This window comes from Hyla sarda, unplaced genomic scaffold, assembly GCF_029499605.1.
Source record: "Hyla sarda isolate aHylSar1 unplaced genomic scaffold, aHylSar1.hap1 scaffold_1231, whole genome shotgun sequence".
Taxonomy (NCBI): domain Eukaryota; kingdom Metazoa; phylum Chordata; class Amphibia; order Anura; family Hylidae; genus Hyla; species Hyla sarda.
In genome coordinates this window covers 63642-87556 of record NW_026607852.1, presented here as the reverse complement: position 1 = coordinate 87556, position 23915 = coordinate 63642, and the positions used below count along the sequence as shown (strand labels likewise).

General features: G+C 46.0%; 10 non-coding genes across 10 annotated transcripts; all 10 read left to right on the top strand.

Moving 5' to 3' along the window:
* Positions 1 to 1093: 1093 nt before the first annotated feature.
* On the top strand, positions 1094 to 1284 carry LOC130303540 (U2 spliceosomal RNA). Its single transcript, XR_008853588.1, has one exon. It is a non-coding gene; the product is annotated as a U2 spliceosomal RNA (small nuclear RNA).
* A 2093-nt stretch (positions 1285 to 3377) lies between these two features.
* On the top strand, positions 3378 to 3568 carry LOC130303539 (U2 spliceosomal RNA). Its single transcript, XR_008853587.1, has one exon. It is a non-coding gene; the product is annotated as a U2 spliceosomal RNA (small nuclear RNA).
* A 2091-nt stretch (positions 3569 to 5659) lies between these two features.
* On the top strand, positions 5660 to 5850 carry LOC130303538 (U2 spliceosomal RNA). Its single transcript, XR_008853586.1, has one exon. It is a non-coding gene; the product is annotated as a U2 spliceosomal RNA (small nuclear RNA).
* Positions 5851 to 7943: 2093 nt separating this feature from the next.
* Positions 7944 to 8134, top strand: LOC130303537 (U2 spliceosomal RNA). Its single transcript, XR_008853585.1, has one exon. It is a non-coding gene; the product is annotated as a U2 spliceosomal RNA (small nuclear RNA).
* Positions 8135 to 10233: 2099 nt separating this feature from the next.
* Positions 10234 to 10424, top strand: LOC130303534 (U2 spliceosomal RNA). The gene has a single exon (XR_008853583.1). It is a non-coding gene; the product is annotated as a U2 spliceosomal RNA (small nuclear RNA).
* Positions 10425 to 12517: 2093 nt separating this feature from the next.
* On the top strand, positions 12518 to 12708 carry LOC130303533 (U2 spliceosomal RNA). The gene has a single exon (XR_008853582.1). It is a non-coding gene; the product is annotated as a U2 spliceosomal RNA (small nuclear RNA).
* A 2089-nt stretch (positions 12709 to 14797) lies between these two features.
* On the top strand, positions 14798 to 14988 carry LOC130303532 (U2 spliceosomal RNA). The gene has a single exon (XR_008853581.1). It is a non-coding gene; the product is annotated as a U2 spliceosomal RNA (small nuclear RNA).
* A 2091-nt stretch (positions 14989 to 17079) lies between these two features.
* LOC130303531 (U2 spliceosomal RNA) lies at positions 17080 to 17270 on the top strand. The gene has a single exon (XR_008853580.1). It is a non-coding gene; the product is annotated as a U2 spliceosomal RNA (small nuclear RNA).
* Positions 17271 to 19369: 2099 nt separating this feature from the next.
* On the top strand, positions 19370 to 19560 carry LOC130303530 (U2 spliceosomal RNA). Its single transcript, XR_008853579.1, has one exon. It is a non-coding gene; the product is annotated as a U2 spliceosomal RNA (small nuclear RNA).
* A 2092-nt stretch (positions 19561 to 21652) lies between these two features.
* LOC130303529 (U2 spliceosomal RNA) lies at positions 21653 to 21843 on the top strand. Its single transcript, XR_008853578.1, has one exon. It is a non-coding gene; the product is annotated as a U2 spliceosomal RNA (small nuclear RNA).
* Positions 21844 to 23915: the final 2072 nt, after the last annotated feature.

Sequence of the window (23915 nt, the reverse complement as noted above, 5' to 3'; positions counted from 1 at the left end):
TAAGCATTGCTGCACTGATGGGGTATGCATTAGACGAAAAAAAAGAAGAAAAAGAAGAATAATACGCCCAGAAAAGAGGCGAAAAGGAGAAAAACGTAAAAAAACGTGAAAAAAAAGTAAGAGGAAGAGAAGGGAAAAAAAGGTGGAAATGGGTTTAAAAGTGATTTCGGCGGAGAAATATATATATATATATATATATATATATATATATATATATATACGCGCACACACACACATATATATAAACGTATTCTCCGTTGAGATATTGCAGCCGCTGCTGTGTCCATGCCCAGGAGCCTTAGCACTGTGCTGTGATGTCACTCAATACCACTGACATCACTAGGTGTAAACAACATCTCTCCTTTGCTGTGTATGTGACTATGGAGCTGTTTGGTGATGTCGTCTATTATGGCCTTCATAGAAGCAACAGGAGATTGTTGCATCCATCTAGAACCCTCAGAACTACAGTGCTATGATGTCACTCACTTCCACAGGCCTTGCAGAGTGTAAACAACAACAACCCAGCTTTGTTGTGTATGTAACCATAGGGATTTGTGATGTCACCTAGAACCTTCACAGCAGCGACAGCTTTATGAGGAGCATCAGCACTGCTCTGCCTGAGCAGAACCATCACCGCCATAGGTTGTCAAATAACCCGGATTTAACCCACACAGGTAAGTCCAATGGGGTGCAGGCATGTCCTCTATGCTTACAGCTTCCCGTGGGTGTTGGTTTGATACCGTTTGGGGACAGCCAAGGAGGCATCTGCAGGCAACAAAGGTAGGTGTGTGCTTGTGTGTGTGTTTCCTATGCAGATCCTAAGCCCAGTGTCACATGCAAGTAGGAGGAGTAAGAAGGGTTCCTGGCAAATCCGGGTTATGGATTGCATTTAAAAAGGCCCCGTGGGAGTGCAATGGGCCCCTGTCTTGCTGCTTAGCAATAATGGTATGGGTTTAGGTTCTGCTGTGTGTACTGGTGGTTGACTGCCCCCCAGCCCAGAGTGTGCATGGAAAATTGTCTGGCAGCCTCCCTGACAGCAAGCAGTGATAGTGCCCATGAAGGGGACCTTGTTGGGCCCGCCCCTTTCACGGTTATCGCTTCTCGGCCTTTTGGCTAAGATCAAGTGTAGTATCTGTTCTTATCAGTTTAATATCTGATACGTCCCCTATCTGGGGACCATATATTAAATGGATTTTTGAGAACGGGGGCCGATTTCGAAGCTTGCTTCCGTCGCCCTATGCATTGACCCGATATGGCAGTATCTTCGGGTACAGTGCACCACCCCCTTACAGGGTTAAAAAGAAAGATTCCTACTTTCATTGCTACCTGCTTGCTGGCTAGCCAGCTAGCCAGCCCTGTGGGCCTTGCTGCTGCTGCAGCCAAAAAACAAAAGGTGGTGCTGCTGCTGCTTCTGCTGCTTCTGCTTCTGCTTGTGTCTGGCCCCTGTTGGAGCGTCCAGGCACAGGACTTCTGCTGCTGCTGACTAAATGGCCTCCTTAATTGGATCATTTGAGTAGCCAGCACACCTGTGCAGGTAGGGCATGACATGATAGGCAGCTGCCTTGATAGCGGGTGGGTGCTGAATGTTCCTAATTGACAAAATAAGATTAATGCTTATGAAGAAATATAAAATCTCATCCCTTCCCCAATATCGCGCCACACCCCTACCCCTTAATTCCCTGGTTGAACGTGATGGACATATGTCTTTTTTCGACCGTACTAACTATGTAACTATGTAACATAACATGGGGGGGGGGGGTCTCCTGGCTGTTCACACAGGTGTGTCATTGCTGTACATTGACCATGCATTGCTTCTGTGGTATTGCAAAGGCAAAGACAAATGCTTCCAGCCATCCATTGCACTAATGGATTGGTCATCAGCTGGCTGTCTATGTCCCGCATCAATATAGACCAAAGTACAGAGGGTTAGGCTATGCTATTGTGCACCTACCTGATGCATCAGAAGGTGCGAGGCCCTTGCTAAATTCTGTGCACAGACTTTGAGATCTATACTTTAGACTGTATCTAAACCTGCTCCAACATGGACTGACATTCTGGCCTACTTTCAGCCGATGCGACTTGTCTGTCGCTGAACAGTCGCTTTTTATGTATTCAGCACCTATGTATAATGTTGTAAAAATGCTCTAGAAGCTAAAGTCGCAGAAATGTCACACATATTTGGCCTGCAACTTTCTGTGCGACAAATTCAGACAGGAAAAATCAGTATAAATCCTTAGAAAATTATCCCCCAGTGTCTCCATCTGCTGGCGGTATTGAATAAGCATTGCTGCACTGATGGGGTATGCATTAGACGAAAAAAAAGAAGAAAAAGAAGAATAATACGCCCAGAAAAGAGGCGAAAAGGAGAAAAACGTAAAAAAACGTGAAAAAAAAGTAAGAGGAAGAGAAGGGAAAAAAAGGTGGAAATGGGTTTAAAAGTGATTTCGGCGGAGAAATATATATATATATATATATATATATATATATATATATATATATATATACGCGCACACACACACATATATATAAACGTATTCTCCGTTGAGATATTGCAGCCGCTGCTGTGTCCAGGCCCAGGAGCCTTAGCACTGTGCTGTGATGTCACTCAATACCACTGACATCACTAGGTGTAAACAACATCTCTCCTTTGCTGTGTATGTGACTATGGAGCTGTTTGGTGATGTCGTCTATTATGGCCTTCATAGAAGCAACAGGAGATTGTTGCATCCATCTAGAACCCTCAGAACTACAGTGCTATGATGTCACTCACTTCCACAGGCCTTGCAGAGTGTAAACAACAACAACCCAGCTTTGTTGTGTATGTAACCATAGGGATTTGTGATGTCACCTAGAACCTTCACAGCAGCGACAGCTTTATGAGGAGCATCAGCACTGCTCTGCCTGAGCAGAACCATCACCGCCATAGGTTGTCAAATAACCCGGATTTAACCCACACAGGTAAGTCCAATGGGGTGCAGGCATGTCCTCTATGCTTACAGCTTCCCGTGGGTGTTGGTTTGATACCGTTTGGGGACAGCCAAGGAGGCATCTGCAGGCAACAAAGGTAGGTGTGTGCTTGTGTGTGTGTTTCCTATGCAGATCCTAAGCCCAGTGTCACATGCAAGTAGGAGGAGTAAGAAGGGTTCCTGGCAAATCCGGGTTATGGATTGCATTTAAAAAGGCCCCGTGGGAGTGCAATGGGCCCCTGTCTTGCTGCTTAGCAATAATGGTATGGGTTTAGGTTCTGCTGTGTGTACTGGTGGTTGACTGCCCCCCAGCCCAGAGTGTGCATGGAAAATTGTCTGGCAGCCTCCCTGACAGCAAGCAGTGATAGTGCCCATGAAGGGGACCTTGTTGGGCCCGCCCCTTTCACGGTTATCGCTTCTCGGCCTTTTGGCTAAGATCAAGTGTAGTATCTGTTCTTATCAGTTTAATATCTGATACGTCCCCTATCTGGGGACCATATATTAAATGGATTTTTGAGAACGGGGGCCGATTTCGAAGCTTGCTTCCGTCGCCCTATGCATTGACCCGATATGGCAGTATCTTCGGGTACAGTGCACCACCCCCTTACAGGGTTAAAAAGAAAGATTCCTACTTTCATTGCTACCTGCTTGCTGGCTAGCCAGCTAGCCAGCCCTGTGGGCCTTGCTGCTGCTGCAGCCAAAAAACAAAAGGTGGTGCTGCTGCTGCTTCTGCTGCTTCTGCTTCTGCTTGTGTCTGGCCCCTGTTGGAGCGTCCAGGCACAGGACTTCTGCTGCTGCTGACTAAATGGCCTCCTTAATTGGATCATTTGAGTAGCCAGCACACCTGTGCAGGTAGGGCATGACATGATAGGCAGCTGCCTTGATAGCGGGTGGGTGCTGAATGTTCCTAATTGACAAAATAAGATTAATGCTTATGAAGAAATATAAAATCTCATCCCTTCCCCAATATCGCGCCACACCCCTACCCCTTAATTCCCTGGTTGAACGTGATGGACATATGTCTTTTTTCGACCGTACTAACTATGTAACTATGTAACATAACATGGGGGGGGGGGGTCTCCTGGCTGTTCACACAGGTGTGTCATTGCTGTACATTGACCATGCATTGCTTCTGTGGTATTGCAAAGGCAAAGACAAATGCTTCCAGCCATCCATTGCACTAATGGATTGGTCATCAGCTGGCTGTCTATGTCCCGCATCAATATAGACCAAAGTACAGAGGGTTAGGCTATGCTATTGTGCACCTACCTGATGCATCAGAAGGTGCGAGGCCCTTGCTAAATTCTGTGCACAGACTTTGAGATCTATACTTTAGACTGTATCTAAACCTGCTCCAACATGGACTGACATTCTGGCCTACTTTCAGCCGATGCGACTTGTCTGTCGCTGAACAGTCGCTTTTTATGTATTCAGCACCTATGTATAATGTTGTAAAAATGCTCTAGAAGCTAAAGTCGCAGAAATGTCACACATATTTGGCCTGCAACTTTCTGTGCGACAAATTCAGACAGGAAAAATCAGTATAAATCCTTAGAAAATTATCCCCCAGTGTCTCCATCTGCTGGCGGTATTGAATAAGCATTGCTGCACTGATGGGGTATGCATTAGACGAAAAAAAAGAAGAAAAAGAAGAATAATACGCCCAGAAAAGAGGCGAAAAGGAGAAAAACGTAAAAAAACGTGAAAAAAAAGTAAGAGGAAGAGAAGGGAAAAAAAGGTGGAAATGGGTTTAAAAGTGATTTCGGCGGAGAAATATATATATATATATATATATATATATATATATATATATATATATACGCGCACACACACACATATATATAAACGTATTCTCCGTTGAGATATTGCAGCCGCTGCTGTGTCCAGGCCCAGGAGCCTTAGCACTGTGCTGTGATGTCACTCAATACCACTGACATCACTAGGTGTAAACAACATCTCTCCTTTGCTGTGTATGTGACTATGGAGCTGTTTGGTGATGTCGTCTATTATGGCCTTCATAGAAGCAACAGGAGATTGTTGCATCCATCTAGAACCCTCAGAACTACAGTGCTATGATGTCACTCACTTCCACAGGCCTTGCAGAGTGTAAACAACAACAACCCAGCTTTGTTGTGTATGTAACCATAGGGATTTGTGATGTCACCTAGAACCTTCACAGCAGCGACAGCTTTATGAGGAGCATCAGCACTGCTCTGCCTGAGCAGAACCATCACCGCCATAGGTTGTCAAATAACCCGGATTTAACCCACACAGGTAAGTCCAATGGGGTGCAGGCATGTCCTCTATGCTTACAGCTTCCCGTGGGTGTTGGTTTGATACCGTTTGGGGACAGCCAAGGAGGCATCTGCAGGCAACAAAGGTAGGTGTGTGCTTGTGTGTGTGTTTCCTATGCAGATCCTAAGCCCAGTGTCACATGCAAGTAGGAGGAGTAAGAAGGGTTCCTGGCAAATCCGGGTTATGGATTGCATTTAAAAAGGCCCCGTGGGAGTGCAATGGGCCCCTGTCTTGCTGCTTAGCAATAATGGTATGGGTTTAGGTTCTGCTGTGTGTACTGGTGGTTGACTGCCCCCCAGCCCAGAGTGTGCATGGAAAATTGTCTGGCAGCCTCCCTGACAGCAAGCAGTGATAGTGCCCATGAAGGGGACCTTGTTGGGCCCGCCCCTTTCACGGTTATCGCTTCTCGGCCTTTTGGCTAAGATCAAGTGTAGTATCTGTTCTTATCAGTTTAATATCTGATACGTCCCCTATCTGGGGACCATATATTAAATGGATTTTTGAGAACGGGGGCCGATTTCGAAGCTTGCTTCCGTCGCCCTATGCATTGACCCGATATGGCAGTATCTTCGGGTACAGTGCACCACCCCCTTACAGGGTTAAAAAGAAAGATTCCTACTTTCATTGCTACCTGCTTGCTGGCTAGCCAGCTAGCCAGCCCTGTGGGCCTTGCTGCTGCTGCAGCCAAAAAACAAAAGGTGGTGCTGCTGCTGCTTCTGCTGCTTCTGCTTCTGCTTGTGTCTGGCCCCTGTTGGAGCGTCCAGGCACAGGACTTCTGCTGCTGCTGACTAAATGGCCTCCTTAATTGGATCATTTGAGTAGCCAGCACACCTGTGCAGGTAGGGCATGACATGATAGGCAGCTGCCTTGATAGCGGGTGGGTGCTGAATGTTCCTAATTGACAAAATAAGATTAATGCTTATGAAGAAATATAAAATCTCATCCCTTCCCCAATATCGCGCCACACCCCTACCCCTTAATTCCCTGGTTGAACGTGATGGACATATGTCTTTTTTCGACCGTACTAACTATGTAACTATGTAACATAACATGGGGGGGGGGGGTCTCCTGGCTGTTCACACAGGTGTGTCATTGCTGTACATTGACCATGCATTGCTTCTGTGGTATTGCAAAGGCAAAGACAAATGCTTCCAGCCATCCATTGCACTAATGGATTGGTCATCAGCTGGCTGTCTATGTCCCGCATCAATATAGACCAAAGTACAGAGGGTTAGGCTATGCTATTGTGCACCTACCTGATGCATCAGAAGGTGCGAGGCCCTTGCTAAATTCTGTGCACAGACTTTGAGATCTATACTTTAGACTGTATCTAAACCTGCTCCAACATGGACTGACATTCTGGCCTACTTTCAGCCGATGCGACTTGTCTGTCGCTGAACAGTCGCTTTTTATGTATTCAGCACCTATGTATAATGTTGTAAAAATGCTCTAGAAGCTAAAGTCGCAGAAATGTCACACATATTTGGCCTGCAACTTTCTGTGCGACAAATTCAGACAGGAAAAATCAGTATAAATCCTTAGAAAATTATCCCCCAGTGTCTCCATCTGCTGGCGGTATTGAATAAGCATTGCTGCACTGATGGGGTATGCATTAGACGAAAAAAAAGAAGAAAAAGAAGAATAATACGCCCAGAAAAGAGGCGAAAAGGAGAAAAACGTAAAAAAACGTGAAAAAAAAGTAAGAGGAAGAGAAGGGAAAAAAAGGTGGAAATGGGTTTAAAAGTGATTTCGGCGGAGAAATATATATATATATATATATATATATATATATATATATATATATATATACGCGCACACACACACATATATATAAACGTATTCTCCGTTGAGATATTGCAGCCGCTGCTGTGTCCAGGCCCAGGAGCCTTAGCACTGTGCTGTGATGTCACTCAATACCACTGACATCACTAGGTGTAAACAACATCTCTCCTTTGCTGTGTATGTGACTATGGAGCTGTTTGGTGATGTCGTCTATTATGGCCTTCATAGAAGCAACAGGAGATTGTTGCATCCATCTAGAACCCTCAGAACTACAGTGCTATGATGTCACTCACTTCCACAGGCCTTGCAGAGTGTAAACAACAACAACCCAGCTTTGTTGTGTATGTAACCATAGGGATTTGTGATGTCACCTAGAACCTTCACAGCAGCGACAGCTTTATGAGGAGCATCAGCACTGCTCTGCCTGAGCAGAACCATCACCGCCATAGGTTGTCAAATAACCCGGATTTAACCCACACAGGTAAGTCCAATGGGGTGCAGGCATGTCCTCTATGCTTACAGCTTCCCGTGGGTGTTGGTTTGATACCGTTTGGGGACAGCCAAGGAGGCATCTGCAGGCAACAAAGGTAGGTGTGTGCTTGTGTGTGTGTTTCCTATGCAGATCCTAAGCCCAGTGTCACATGCAAGTAGGAGGAGTAAGAAGGGTTCCTGGCAAATCCGGGTTATGGATTGCATTTAAAAAGGCCCCGTGGGAGTGCAATGGGCCCCTGTCTTGCTGCTTAGCAATAATGGTATGGGTTTAGGTTCTGCTGTGTGTACTGGTGGTTGACTGCCCCCCAGCCCAGAGTGTGCATGGAAAATTGTCTGGCAGCCTCCCTGACAGCAAGCAGTGATAGTGCCCATGAAGGGGACCTTGTTGGGCCCGCCCCTTTCACGGTTATCGCTTCTCGGCCTTTTGGCTAAGATCAAGTGTAGTATCTGTTCTTATCAGTTTAATATCTGATACGTCCCCTATCTGGGGACCATATATTAAATGGATTTTTGAGAACGGGGGCCGATTTCGAAGCTTGCTTCCGTCGCCCTATGCATTGACCCGATATGGCAGTATCTTCGGGTACAGTGCACCACCCCCTTACAGGGTTAAAAAGAAAGATTCCTACTTTCATTGCTACCTGCTTGCTGGCTAGCCAGCTAGCCAGCCCTGTGGGCCTTGCTGCTGCTGCAGCCAAAAAACAAAAGGTGGTGCTGCTGCTGCTTCTGCTGCTCTGCTTCTGCTTGTGTCTGGCCCCTGTTGGAGCGTCCAGGCACAGGACTTCTGCTGCTGCTGACTAAATGGCCTCCTTAATTGGATCATTTGAGTAGCCAGCACACCTGTGCAGGTAGGGCATGACATGATAGGCAGCTGCCTTGATAGCGGGTGGGTGCTGAATGTTCCTAATTGACAAAATAAGATTAATGCTTATGAAGAAATATAAAATCTCATCCCTTCCCCAATATCGCGCCACACCCCTACCCCTTAATTCCCTGGTTGAACGTGATGGACATATGTCTTTTTTCGACCGTACTAACTATGTAACTATGTAACATAACATGGGGGGGGGGGGGTCTCCTGGCTGTTCACACAGGTGTGTCATTGCTGTACATTGACCATGCATTGCTTCTGTGGTATTGCAAAGGCAAAGACAAATGCTTCCAGCCATCCATTGCACTAATGGATTGGTCATCAGCTGGCTGTCTATGTCCCGCATCAATATAGACCAAAGTACAGAGGGTTAGGCTATGCTATTGTGCACCTACCTGATGCATCAGAAGGTGCGAGGCCCTTGCTAAATTCTGTGCACAGACTTTGAGATCTATACTTTAGACTGTATCTAAACCTGCTCCAACATGGACTGACATTCTGGCCTACTTTCAGCCGATGCGACTTGTCTGTCGCTGAACAGTCGCTTTTTATGTATTCAGCACCTATGTATAATGTTGTAAAAATGCTCTAGAAGCTAAAGTCGCAGAAATGTCACACATATTTGGCCTGCAACTTTCTGTGCGACAAATTCAGACAGGAAAAATCAGTATAAATCCTTAGAAAATTATCCCCCAGTGTCTCCATCTGCTGGCGGTATTGAATAAGCATTGCTGCACTGATGGGGTATGCATTAGACGAAAAAAAAGAAGAAAAAGAAGAATAATACGCCCAGAAAAGAGGCGAAAAGGAGAAAAACGTAAAAAAACGTGAAAAAAAAGTAAGAGGAAGAGAAGGGAAAAAAAGGTGGAAATGGGTTTAAAAGTGATTTCGGCGGAGAAATATATATATATATATATATATATATATATATATATATATATATATATATATATACGCGCACACACACACATATATATAAACGTATTCTCCGTTGAGATATTGCAGCCGCTGCTGTGTCCAGGCCCAGGAGCCTTAGCACTGTGCTGTGATGTCACTCAATACCACTGACATCACTAGGTGTAAACAACATCTCTCCTTTGCTGTGTATGTGACTATGGAGCTGTTTGGTGATGTCGTCTATTATGGCCTTCATAGAAGCAACAGGAGATTGTTGCATCCATCTAGAACCCTCAGAACTACAGTGCTATGATGTCACTCACTTCCACAGGCCTTGCAGAGTGTAAACAACAACAACCCAGCTTTGTTGTGTATGTAACCATAGGGATTTGTGATGTCACCTAGAACCTTCACAGCAGCGACAGCTTTATGAGGAGCATCAGCACTGCTCTGCCTGAGCAGAACCATCACCGCCATAGGTTGTCAAATAACCCGGATTTAACCCACACAGGTAAGTCCAATGGGGTGCAGGCATGTCCTCTATGCTTACAGCTTCCCGTGGGTGTTGGTTTGATACCGTTTGGGGACAGCCAAGGAGGCATCTGCAGGCAACAAAGGTAGGTGTGTGCTTGTGTGTGTGTTTCCTATGCAGATCCTAAGCCCAGTGTCACATGCAAGTAGGAGGAGTAAGAAGGGTTCCTGGCAAATCCGGGTTATGGATTGCATTTAAAAAGGCCCCGTGGGAGTGCAATGGGCCCCTGTCTTGCTGCTTAGCAATAATGGTATGGGTTTAGGTTCTGCTGTGTGTACTGGTGGTTGACTGCCCCCCAGCCCAGAGTGTGCATGGAAAATTGTCTGGCAGCCTCCCTGACAGCAAGCAGTGATAGTGCCCATGAAGGGGACCTTGTTGGGCCCGCCCCTTTCACGGTTATCGCTTCTCGGCCTTTTGGCTAAGATCAAGTGTAGTATCTGTTCTTATCAGTTTAATATCTGATACGTCCCCTATCTGGGGACCATATATTAAATGGATTTTTGAGAACGGGGGCCGATTTCGAAGCTTGCTTCCGTCGCCCTATGCATTGACCCGATATGGCAGTATCTTCGGGTACAGTGCACCACCCCCTTACAGGGTTAAAAAGAAAGATTCCTACTTTCATTGCTACCTGCTTGCTGGCTAGCCAGCTAGCCAGCCCTGTGGGCCTTGCTGCTGCTGCAGCCAAAAAACAAAAGGTGGTGCTGCTGCTGCTTCTGCTGCTTCTGCTTCTGCTTGTGTCTGGCCCCTGTTGGAGCGTCCAGGCACAGGACTTCTGCTGCTGCTGACTAAATGGCCTCCTTAATTGGATCATTTGAGTAGCCAGCACACCTGTGCAGGTAGGGCATGACATGATAGGCAGCTGCCTTGATAGCGGGTGGGTGCTGAATGTTCCTAATTGACAAAATAAGATTAATGCTTATGAAGAAATATAAAATCTCATCCCTTCCCCAATATCGCGCCACACCCCTACCCCTTAATTCCCTGGTTGAACGTGATGGACATATGTCTTTTTTCGACCGTACTAACTATGTAACTATGTAACATAACATGGGGGGGGGGGGTCTCCTGGCTGTTCACACAGGTGTGTCATTGCTGTACATTGACCATGCATTGCTTCTGTGGTATTGCAAAGGCAAAGACAAATGCTTCCAGCCATCCATTGCACTAATGGATTGGTCATCAGCTGGCTGTCTATGTCCCGCATCAATATAGACCAAAGTACAGAGGGTTAGGCTATGCTATTGTGCACCTACCTGATGCATCAGAAGGTGCGAGGCCCTTGCTAAATTCTGTGCACAGACTTTGAGATCTATACTTTAGACTGTATCTAAACCTGCTCCAACATGGACTGACATTCTGGCCTACTTTCAGCCGATGCGACTTGTCTGTCGCTGAACAGTCGCTTTTTATGTATTCAGCACCTATGTATAATGTTGTAAAAATGCTCTAGAAGCTAAAGTCGCAGAAATGTCACACATATTTGGCCTGCAACTTTCTGTGCGACAAATTCAGACAGGAAAAATCAGTATAAATCCTTAGAAAATTATCCCCCAGTGTCTCCATCTGCTGGCGGTATTGAATAAGCATTGCTGCACTGATGGGGTATGCATTAGACGAAAAAAAAGAAGAAAAAGAAGAATAATACGCCCAGAAAAGAGGCGAAAAGGAGAAAAACGTAAAAAAACGTGAAAAAAAAGTAAGAGGAAGAGAAGGGAAAAAAAGGTGGAAATGGGTTTAAAAGTGATTTCGGCGGAGAAATATATATATATATATATATATATATATATATATATATATATATATATACGCGCACACACACACATATATATAAACGTATTCTCCGTTGAGATATTGCAGCCGCTGCTGTGTCCAGGCCCAGGAGCCTTAGCACTGTGCTGTGATGTCACTCAATACCACTGACATCACTAGGTGTAAACAACATCTCTCCTTTGCTGTGTATGTGACTATGGAGCTGTTTGGTGATGTCGTCTATTATGGCCTTCATAGAAGCAACAGGAGATTGTTGCATCCATCTAGAACCCTCAGAACTACAGTGCTATGATGTCACTCACTTCCACAGGCCTTGCAGAGTGTAAACAACAACAACCCAGCTTTGTTGTGTATGTAACCATAGGGATTTGTGATGTCACCTAGAACCTTCACAGCAGCGACAGCTTTATGAGGAGCATCAGCACTGCTCTGCCTGAGCAGAACCATCACCGCCATAGGTTGTCAAATAACCCGGATTTAACCCACACAGGTAAGTCCAATGGGGTGCAGGCATGTCCTCTATGCTTACAGCTTCCCGTGGGTGTTGGTTTGATACCGTTTGGGGACAGCCAAGGAGGCATCTGCAGGCAACAAAGGTAGGTGTGTGCTTGTGTGTGTGTTTCCTATGCAGATCCTAAGCCCAGTGTCACATGCAAGTAGGAGGAGTAAGAAGGGTTCCTGGCAAATCCGGGTTATGGATTGCATTTAAAAAGGCCCCGTGGGAGTGCAATGGGCCCCTGTCTTGCTGCTTAGCAATAATGGTATGGGTTTAGGTTCTGCTGTGTGTACTGGTGGTTGACTGCCCCCCAGCCCAGAGTGTGCATGGAAAATTGTCTGGCAGCCTCCCTGACAGCAAGCAGTGATAGTGCCCATGAAGGGGACCTTGTTGGGCCCGCCCCTTTCACGGTTATCGCTTCTCGGCCTTTTGGCTAAGATCAAGTGTAGTATCTGTTCTTATCAGTTTAATATCTGATACGTCCCCTATCTGGGGACCATATATTAAATGGATTTTTGAGAACGGGGGCCGATTTCGAAGCTTGCTTCCGTCGCCCTATGCATTGACCCGATATGGCAGTATCTTCGGGTACAGTGCACCACCCCCTTACAGGGTTAAAAAGAAAGATTCCTACTTTCATTGCTACCTGCTTGCTGGCTAGCCAGCTAGCCAGCCCTGTGGGCCTTGCTGCTGCTGCAGCCAAAAAACAAAAGGTGGTGCTGCTGCTGCTTCTGCTGCTTCTGCTTCTGCTTGTGTCTGGCCCCTGTTGGAGCGTCCAGGCACAGGACTTCTGCTGCTGCTGACTAAATGGCCTCCTTAATTGGATCATTTGAGTAGCCAGCACACCTGTGCAGGTAGGGCATGACATGATAGGCAGCTGCCTTGATAGCGGGTGGGTGCTGAATGTTCCTAATTGACAAAATAAGATTAATGCTTATGAAGAAATATAAAATCTCATCCCTTCCCCAATATCGCGCCACACCCCTACCCCTTAATTCCCTGGTTGAACGTGATGGACATATGTCTTTTTTCGACCGTACTAACTATGTAACTATGTAACATAACATGGGGGGGGGGGGTCTCCTGGCTGTTCACACAGGTGTGTCATTGCTGTACATTGACCATGCATTGCTTCTGTGGTATTGCAAAGGCAAAGACAAATGCTTCCAGCCATCCATTGCACTAATGGATTGGTCATCAGCTGGCTGTCTATGTCCCGCATCAATATAGACCAAAGTACAGAGGGTTAGGCTATGCTATTGTGCACCTACCTGATGCATCAGAAGGTGCGAGGCCCTTGCTAAATTCTGTGCACAGACTTTGAGATCTATACTTTAGACTGTATCTAAACCTGCTCCAACATGGACTGACATTCTGGCCTACTTTCAGCCGATGCGACTTGTCTGTCGCTGAACAGTCGCTTTTTATGTATTCAGCACCTATGTATAATGTTGTAAAAATGCTCTAGAAGCTAAAGTCGCAGAAATGTCACACATATTTGGCCTGCAACTTTCTGTGCGACAAATTCAGACAGGAAAAATCAGTATAAATCCTTAGAAAATTATCCCCCAGTGTCTCCATCTGCTGGCGGTATTGAATAAGCATTGCTGCACTGATGGGGTATGCATTAGACGAAAAAAAAGAAGAAAAAGAAGAATAATACGCCCAGAAAAGAGGCGAAAAGGAGAAAAACGTAAAAAAACGTGAAAAAAAAGTAAGAGGAAGAGAAGGGAAAAAAAGGTGGAAATGGGTTTAAAAGTGATTTCGGCGGAGAAATATATATATATATATATATATATATATATATATATATATATATACGCGCACACACACACATATATATAAACGTATTCTCCGTTGAGATATTGCAGCCGCTGCTGTGTCCAGGCCCAGGAGCCTTAGCACTGTGCTGTGATGTCACTCAATACCACTGACATCACTAGGTGTAAACAACATCTCTCCTTTGCTGTGTATGTGACTATGGAGCTGTTTGGTGATGTCGTCTATTATGGCCTTCATAGAAGCAACAGGAGATTGTTGCATCCATCTAGAACCCTCAGAACTACAGTGCTATGATGTCACTCACTTCCACAGGCCTTGCAGAGTGTAAACAACAACAACCCAGCTTTGTTGTGTATGTAACCATAGGGATTTGTGATGTCACCTAGAACCTTCACAGCAGCGACAGCTTTATGAGGAGCATCAGCACTGCTCTGCCTGAGCAGAACCATCACCGCCATAGGTTGTCAAATAACCCGGATTTAACCCACACAGGTAAGTCCAATGGGGTGCAGGCATGTCCTCTATGCTTACAGCTTCCCGTGGGTGTTGGTTTGATACCGTTTGGGGACAGCCAAGGAGGCATCTGCAGGCAACAAAGGTAGGTGTGTGCTTGTGTGTGTGTTTCCTATGCAGATCCTAAGCCCAGTGTCACATGCAAGTAGGAGGAGTAAGAAGGGTTCCTGGCAAATCCGGGTTATGGATTGCATTTAAAAAGGCCCCGTGGGAGTGCAATGGGCCCCTGTCTTGCTGCTTAGCAATAATGGTATGGGTTTAGGTTCTGCTGTGTGTACTGGTGGTTGACTGCCCCCCAGCCCAGAGTGTGCATGGAAAATTGTCTGGCAGCCTCCCTGACAGCAAGCAGTGATAGTGCCCATGAAGGGGACCTTGTTGGGCCCGCCCCTTTCACGGTTATCGCTTCTCGGCCTTTTGGCTAAGATCAAGTGTAGTATCTGTTCTTATCAGTTTAATATCTGATACGTCCCCTATCTGGGGACCATATATTAAATGGATTTTTGAGAACGGGGGCCGATTTCGAAGCTTGCTTCCGTCGCCCTATGCATTGACCCGATATGGCAGTATCTTCGGGTACAGTGCACCACCCCCTTACAGGGTTAAAAAGAAAGATTCCTACTTTCATTGCTACCTGCTTGCTGGCTAGCCAGCTAGCCAGCCCTGTGGGCCTTGCTGCTGCTGCAGCCAAAAAACAAAAGGTGGTGCTGCTGCTGCTTCTGCTGCTTCTGCTTCTGCTTGTGTCTGGCCCCTGTTGGAGCGTCCAGGCACAGGACTTCTGCTGCTGCTGACTAAATGGCCTCCTTAATTGGATCATTTGAGTAGCCAGCACACCTGTGCAGGTAGGGCATGACATGATAGGCAGCTGCCTTGATAGCGGGTGGGTGCTGAATGTTCCTAATTGACAAAATAAGATTAATGCTTATGAAGAAATATAAAATCTCATCCCTTCCCCAATATCGCGCCACACCCCTACCCCTTAATTCCCTGGTTGAACGTGATGGACATATGTCTTTTTTCGACCGTACTAACTATGTAACTATGTAACATAACATGGGGGGGGGGGGTCTCCTGGCTGTTCACACAGGTGTGTCATTGCTGTACATTGACCATGCATTGCTTCTGTGGTATTGCAAAGGCAAAGACAAATGCTTCCAGCCATCCATTGCACTAATGGATTGGTCATCAGCTGGCTGTCTATGTCCCGCATCAATATAGACCAAAGTACAGAGGGTTAGGCTATGCTATTGTGCACCTACCTGATGCATCAGAAGGTGCGAGGCCCTTGCTAAATTCTGTGCACAGACTTTGAGATCTATACTTTAGACTGTATCTAAACCTGCTCCAACATGGACTGACATTCTGGCCTACTTTCAGCCGATGCGACTTGTCTGTCGCTGAACAGTCGCTTTTTATGTATTCAGCACCTATGTATAATGTTGTAAAAATGCTCTAGAAGCTAAAGTCGCAGAAATGTCACACATATTTGGCCTGCAACTTTCTGTGCAACAAATTCAGACAGGAAAAATCAGTATAAATCCTTAGAAAATTATCCCCCAGTGTCTCCATCTGCTGGCGGTATTGAATAAGCATTGCTGCACTGATGGGGTATGCATTAGACGAAAAAAAAGAAGAAAAAGAAGAATAATACGCCCAGAAAAGAGGCGAAAAGGAGAAAAACGTAAAAAAACGTGAAAAAAAAGTAAGAGGAAGAGAAGGGAAAAAAAGGTGGAAATGGGTTTAAAAGTGATTTCGGCGGAGAAATATATATATATATATATATATATATATATATATATATATATATATACGCGCACACACACACATATATATAAACGTATTCTCCGTTGAGATATTGCAGCCGCTGCTGTGTCCAGGCCCAGGAGCCTTAGCACTGTGCTGTGATGTCACTCAATACCACTGACATCACTAGGTGTAAACAACATCTCTCCTTTGCTGTGTATGTGACTATGGAGCTGTTTGGTGATGTCGTCTATTATGGCCTTCATGGAAGCAACAGGAGATTGTTGCATCCATCTAGAACCCTCAGAACTACAGTGCTATGATGTCACTCACTTCCACAGGCCTTGCAGAGTGTAAACAACAACAACCCAGCTTTGTTGTGTATGTAACCATAGGGATTTGTGATGTCACCTAGAACCTTCACAGCAGCGACAGCTTTATGAGGAGCATCAGCACTGCTCTGCCTGAGCAGAACCATCACCGCCATAGGTTGTCAAATAACCCGGATTTAACCCACACAGGTAAGTCCAATGGGGTGCAGGCATGTCCTCTATGCTTACAGCTTCCCGTGGGTGTTGGTTTGATACCGTTTGGGGACAGCCAAGGAGGCATCTGCAGGCAACAAAGGTAGGTGTGTGCTTGTGTGTGTGTTTCCTATGCAGATCCTAAGCCCAGTGTCACATGCAAGTAGGAGGAGTAAGAAGGGTTCCTGGCAAATCCGGGTTATGGATTGCATTTAAAAAGGCCCCGTGGGAGTGCAATGGGCCCCTGTCTTGCTGCTTAGCAATAATGGTATGGGTTTAGGTTCTGCTGTGTGTACTGGTGGTTGACTGCCCCCCAGCCCAGAGTGTGCATGGAAAATTGTCTGGCAGCCTCCCTGACAGCAAGCAGTGATAGTGCCCATGAAGGGGACCTTGTTGGGCCCGCCCCTTTCACGGTTATCGCTTCTCGGCCTTTTGGCTAAGATCAAGTGTAGTATCTGTTCTTATCAGTTTAATATCTGATACGTCCCCTATCTGGGGACCATATATTAAATGGATTTTTGAGAACGGGGGCCGATTTCGAAGCTTGCTTCCGTCGCCCTATGCATTGACCCGATATGGCAGTATCTTCGGGTACAGTGCACCACCCCCTTACAGGGTTAAAAAGAAAGATTCCTACTTTCATTGCTACCTGCTTGCTGGCTAGCCAGCTAGCCAGCCCTGTGGGCCTTGCTGCTGCTGCAGCCAAAAAACAAAAGGTGGTGCTGCTGCTGCTTCTGCTGCTTCTGCTTCTGCTTGTGTCTGGCCCCTGTTGGAGCGTCCAGGCACAGGACTTCTGCTGCTGCTGACTAAATGGCCTCCTTAATTGGATCATTTGAGTAGCCAGCACACCTGTGCAGGTAGGGCATGACATGATAGGCAGCTGCCTTGATAGCGGGTGGGTGCTGAATGTTCCTAATTGACAAAATAAGATTAATGCTTATGAAGAAATATAAAATCTCATCCCTTCCCCAATATCGCGCCACACCCCTACCCCTTAATTCCCTGGTTGAACGTGATGGACATATGTCTTTTTTCGACCGTACTAACTATGTAACTATGTAACATAACATGGGGGGGGGGGGTCTCCTGGCTGTTCACACAGGTGTGTCATTGCTGTACATTGACCATGCATTGCTTCTGTGGTATTGCAAAGGCAAAGACAAATGCTTCCAGCCATCCATTGCACTAATGGATTGGTCATCAGCTGGCTGTCTATGTCCCGCATCAATATAGACCAAAGTACAGAGGGTTAGGCTATGCTATTGTGCACCTACCTGATGCATCAGAAGGTGCGAGGCCCTTGCTAAATTCTGTGCACAGACTTTGAGATCTATACTTTAGACTGTATCTAAACCTGCTCCAACATGGACTGACATTCTGGCCTACTTTCAGCCGATGCGACTTGTCTGTCGCTGAACAGTCGCTTTTTATGTATTCAGCACCTATGTATAATGTTGTAAAAATGCTCTAGAAGCTAAAGTCGCAGAAATGTCACACATATTTGGCCTGCAACTTTCTGTGCGACAAATTCAGACAGGAAAAATCAGTATAAATCCTTAGAAAATTATCCCCCAGTGTCTCCATCTGCTGGCGGTATTGAATAAGCATTGCTGCACTGATGGGGTATGCATTAGACGAAAAAAAAGAAGAAAAAGAAGAATAATACGCCCAGAAAAGAGGCGAAAAGGAGAAAAACGTAAAAAAACGTGAAAAAAAAGTAAGAGGAAGAGAAGGGAAAAAAAGGTGGAAATGGGTTTAAAAGTGATTTCGGCGGAGAAATATATATATATATATATATATATATATATATATATATATATATATATACGCGCACACGCACACACACACATATATATAAACGTATTCTCCGTTGAGATATTGCAGCCGCTGCTGTGTCCAGGCCCAGGAGCCTTAGCACTGTGCTGTGATGTCACTCAATACCACTGACATCACTAGGTGTAAACAACATCTCTCCTTTGCTGTGTATGTGACTATGGAGCTGTTTGGTGATGTCGTCTATTATGGCCTTCATAGAAGCAACAGGAGATTGTTGCATCCATCTAGAACCCTCAGAACTACAGTGCTATGATGTCACTCACTTCCACAGGCCTTGCAGAGTGTAAACAACAACAACCCAGCTTTGTTGTGTATGTAACCATAGGGATTTGTGATGTCACCTAGAACCTTCACAGCAGCGACAGCTTTATGAGGAGCATCAGCACTGCTCTGCCTGAGCAGAACCATCACCGCCATAGGTTGTCAAATAACCCGGATTTAACCCACACAGGTAAGTCCAATGGGGTGCAGGCATGTCCTCTATGCTTACAGCTTCCCGTGGGTGTTGGTTTGATACCGTTTGGGGACAGCCAAGGAGGCATCTGCAGGCAACAAAGGTAGGTGTGTGCTTGTGTGTGTGTTTCCTATGCAGATCCTAAGCCCAGTGTCACATGCAAGTAGGAGGAGTAAGAAGGGTTCCTGGCAAATCCGGGTTATGGATTGCATTTAAAAAGGCCCCGTGGGAGTGCAATGGGCCCCTGTCTTGCTGCTTAGCAATAATGGTATGGGTTTAGGTTCTGCTGTGTGTACTGGTGGTTGACTGCCCCCCAGCCCAGAGTGTGCATGGAAAATTGTCTGGCAGCCTCCCTGACAGCAAGCAGTGATAGTGCCCATGAAGGGGACCTTGTTGGGCCCGCCCCTTTCACGGTTATCGCTTCTCGGCCTTTTGGCTAAGATCAAGTGTAGTATCTGTTCTTATCAGTTTAATATCTGATACGTCCCCTATCTGGGGACCATATATTAAATGGATTTTTGAGAACGGGGGCCGATTTCGAAGCTTGCTTCCGTCGCCCTATGCATTGACCCGATATGGCAGTATCTTCGGGTACAGTGCACCACCCCCTTACAGGGTTAAAAAGAAAGATTCCTACTTTCATTGCTACCTGCTTGCTGGCTAGCCAGCTAGCCAGCCCTGTGGGCCTTGCTGCTGCTGCAGCCAAAAAACAAAAGGTGGTGCTGCTGCTGCTTCTGCTGCTTCTGCTTCTGCTTGTGTCTGGCCCCTGTTGGAGCGTCCAGGCACAGGACTTCTGCTGCTGCTGACTAAATGGCCTCCTTAATTGGATCATTTGAGTAGCCAGCACACCTGTGCAGGTAGGGCATGACATGATAGGCAGCTGCCTTGATAGCGGGTGGGTGCTGAATGTTCCTAATTGACAAAATAAGATTAATGCTTATGAAGAAATATAAAATCTCATCCCTTCCCCAATATCGCGCCACACCCCTACCCCTTAATTCCCTGGTTGAACGTGATGGACATATGTCTTTTTTCGACCGTACTAACTATGTAACTATGTAACATAACATGGGGGGGGGGGGGTCTCCTGGCTGTTCACACAGGTGTGTCATTGCTGTACATTGACCATGCATTGCTTCTGTGGTATTGCAAAGGCAAAGACAAATGCTTCCAGCCATCCATTGCACTAATGGATTGGTCATCAGCTGGCTGTCTATGTCCCGCATCAATATAGACCAAAGTACAGAGGGTTAGGCTATGCTATTGTGCACCTACCTGATGCATCAGAAGGTGCGAGGCCCTTGCTAAATTCTGTGCACAGACTTTGAGATCTATACTTTAGACTGTATCTAAACCTGCTCCAACATGGACTGACATTCTGGCCTACTTTCAGCCGATGCGACTTGTCTGTCGCTGAACAGTCGCTTTTTATGTATTCAGCACCTATGTATAATGTTGTAAAAATGCTCTAGAAGCTAAAGTCGCAGAAATGTCACACATATTTGGCCTGCAACTTTCTGTGCGACAAATTCAGACAGGAAAAATCAGTATAAATCCTTAGAAAATTATCCCCCAGTGTCTCCATCTGCTGGCGGTATTGAATAAGCATTGCTGCACTGATGGGGTATGCATTAGACGAAAAAAAAGAAGAAAAAGAAGAATAATACGCCCAGAAAAGAGGCGAAAAGGAGAAAAACGTAAAAAAACGTGAAAAAAAAGTAAGAGGAAGAGAAGGGAAAAAAAGGTGGAAATGGGTTTAAAAGTGATTTCGGCGGAGAAATATATATATATATATATATATATATATATATATATATATATATATACGCGCACACACACACATATATATAAACGTATTCTCCGTTGAGATATTGCAGCCGCTGCTGTGTCCAGGCCCAGGAGCCTTAGCACTGTGCTGTGATGTCACTCAATACCACTGACATCACTAGGTGTAAACAACATCTCTCCTTTGCTGTGTATGTGACTATGGAGCTGTTTGGTGATGTCGTCTATTATGGCCTTCATAGAAGCAACAGGAGATTGTTGCATCCATCTAGAACCCTCAGAACTACAGTGCTATGATGTCACTCACTTCCACAGGCCTTGCAGAGTGTAAACAACAACAACCCAGCTTTGTTGTGTATGTAACCATAGGGATTTGTGATGTCACCTAGAACCTTCACAGCAGCGACAGCTTTATGAGGAGCATCAGCACTGCTCTGCCTGAGCAGAACCATCACCGCCATAGGTTGTCAAATAACCCGGATTTAACCCACACAGGTAAGTCCAATGGGGTGCAGGCATGTCCTCTATGCTTACAGCTTCCCGTGGGTGTTGGTTTGATACCGTTTGGGGACAGCCAAGGAGGCATCTGCAGGCAACAAAGGTAGGTGTGTGCTTGTGTGTGTGTTTCCTATGCAGATCCTAAGCCCAGTGTCACATGCAAGTAGGAGGAGTAAGAAGGGTTCCTGGCAAATCCGGGTTATGGATTGCATTTAAAAAGGCCCCGTGGGAGTGCAATGGGCCCCTGTCTTGCTGCTTAGCAATAATGGTATGGGTTTAGGTTCTGCTGTGTGTACTGGTGGTTGACTGCCCCCCAGCCCAGAGTGTGCATGGAAAATTGTCTGGCAGCCTCCCTGACAGCAAGCAGTGATAGTGCCCATGAAGGGGACCTTGTTGGGCCCGCCCCTTTCACGGTTATCGCTTCTCGGCCTTTTGGCTAAGATCAAGTGTAGTATCTGTTCTTATCAGTTTAATATCTGATACGTCCCCTATCTGGGGACCATATATTAAATGGATTTTTGAGAACGGGGGCCGATTTCGAAGCTTGCTTCCGTCGCCCTATGCATTGACCCGATATGGCAGTATCTTCGGGTACAGTGCACCACCCCCTTACAGGGTTAAAAAGAAAGATTCCTACTTTCATTGCTACCTGCTTGCTGGCTAGCCAGCTAGCCAGCCCTGTGGGCCTTGCTGCTGCTTCAGCCAAAAAACAAAAGGTGGTGCTGCTGCTGCTTCTGCTGCTTCTGCTTCTGCTTGTGTCTGGCCCCTGTTGGAGCGTCCAGGCACAGGACTTCTGCTGCTGCTGACTAAATGGCCTCCTTAATTGGATCATTTGAGTAGCCAGCACACCTGTGCAGGTAGGGCATGACATGATAGGCAGCTGCCTTGATAGCGGGTGGGTGCTGAATGTTCCTAATTGACAAAATAAGATTAATGCTTATGAAGAAATATAAAATCTCATCCCTTCCCCAATATCGCGCCACACCCCTACCCCTTAATTCCCTGGTTGAACGTGATGGACATATGTCTTTTTTCGACCGTACTAACTATGTAACTATGTAACATAACATGGGGGGGGGGGGTCTCCTGGCTGTTCACACAGGTGTGTCATTGCTGTACATTGACCATGCATTGCTTCTGTGGTATTGCAAAGGCAAAGACAAATGCTTCCAGCCATCCATTGCACTAATGGATTGGTCATCAGCTGGCTGTCTATGTCCCGCATCAATATAGACCAAAGTACAGAGGGTTAGGCTATGCTATTGTGCACCTACCTGATGCATCAGAAGGTGCGAGGCCCTTGCTAAATTCTGTGCACAGACTTTGAGATCTATACTTTAGACTGTATCTAAACCTGCTCCAACATGGACTGACATTCTGGCCTACTTTCAGCCGATGCGACTTGTCTGTCGCTGAACAGTCGCTTTTTATGTATTCAGCACCTATGTATAATGTTGTAAAAATGCTCTAGAAGCTAAAGTCGCAGAAATGTCACACATATTTGGCCTGCAACTTTCTGTGCGACAAATTCAGACAGGAAAAATCAGTATAAATCCTTAGAAAATTATCCCCCAGTGTCTCCATCTGCTGGCGGTATTGAATAAGCATTGCTGCACTGATGGGGTATGCATTAGACGAAAAAAAAGAAGAAAAAGAAGAATAATACGCCCAGAAAAGAGGCGAAAAGGAGAAAAACGTAAAAAAACGTGAAAAAAAAGTAAGAGGAAGAGAAGGGAAAAAAAGGTGGAAATGGGTTTAAAAGTGATTTCGGCGGAGAAATATATATATATATATATATATTATATATATATATATATACGCGCACACACACACATATATATAAACGTATTCTCCGTTGAGATATTGCAGCCGCTGCTGTGTCCAGGCCCAGGAGCCTTAGCACTGTGCTGTGATGTCACTCAATACCACTGACATCACTAGGTGTAAACAACATCTCTCCTTTGCTGTGTATGTGACTATGGAGCTGTTTGGTGATGTCGTCTATTATGGCCTTCATAGAAGCAACAGGAGATTGTTGCATCCATCTAGAACCCTCAGAACTACAGTGCTATGATGTCACTCACTTCCACAGGCCTTGCAGAGTGTAAACAACAACAACCCAGCTTTGTTGTGTATGTAACCATAGGGATTTGTGATGTCACCTAGAACCTTCACAGCAGCGACAGCTTTATGAGGAGCATCAGCACTGCTCTGCCTGAGCAGAACCATCACCGCCATAGGTTGTCAAATAACCCGGATTTAACCCACACAGGTAAGTCCAATGGGGTGCAGGCATGTCCTCTATGCTTACAGCTTCCCGTGGGTGTTGGTTTGATACCGTTTGGGGACAGCCAAGGAGGCATCTGCAGGCAACAAAGGTAGGTGTGTGCTTGTGTGTGTGTTTCCTATGCAGATCCTAAGCCCAGTGTCACATGCAAGTAGGAGGAGTAAGAAGGGTTCCTGGCAAATCCGGGTTATGGATTGCATTTAAAAAGGCCCCGTGGGAGTGCAATGGGCCCCTGTCTTGCTGCTTAGCAATAATGGTATGGGTTTAGGTTCTGCTGTGTGTACTGGTGGTTGACTGCCCCCCAGCCCAGAGTGTGCATGGAAAATTGTCTGGCAGCCTCCCTGACAGCAAGCAGTGATAGTGCCCATGAAGGGGACCTTGTTGGGCCCGCC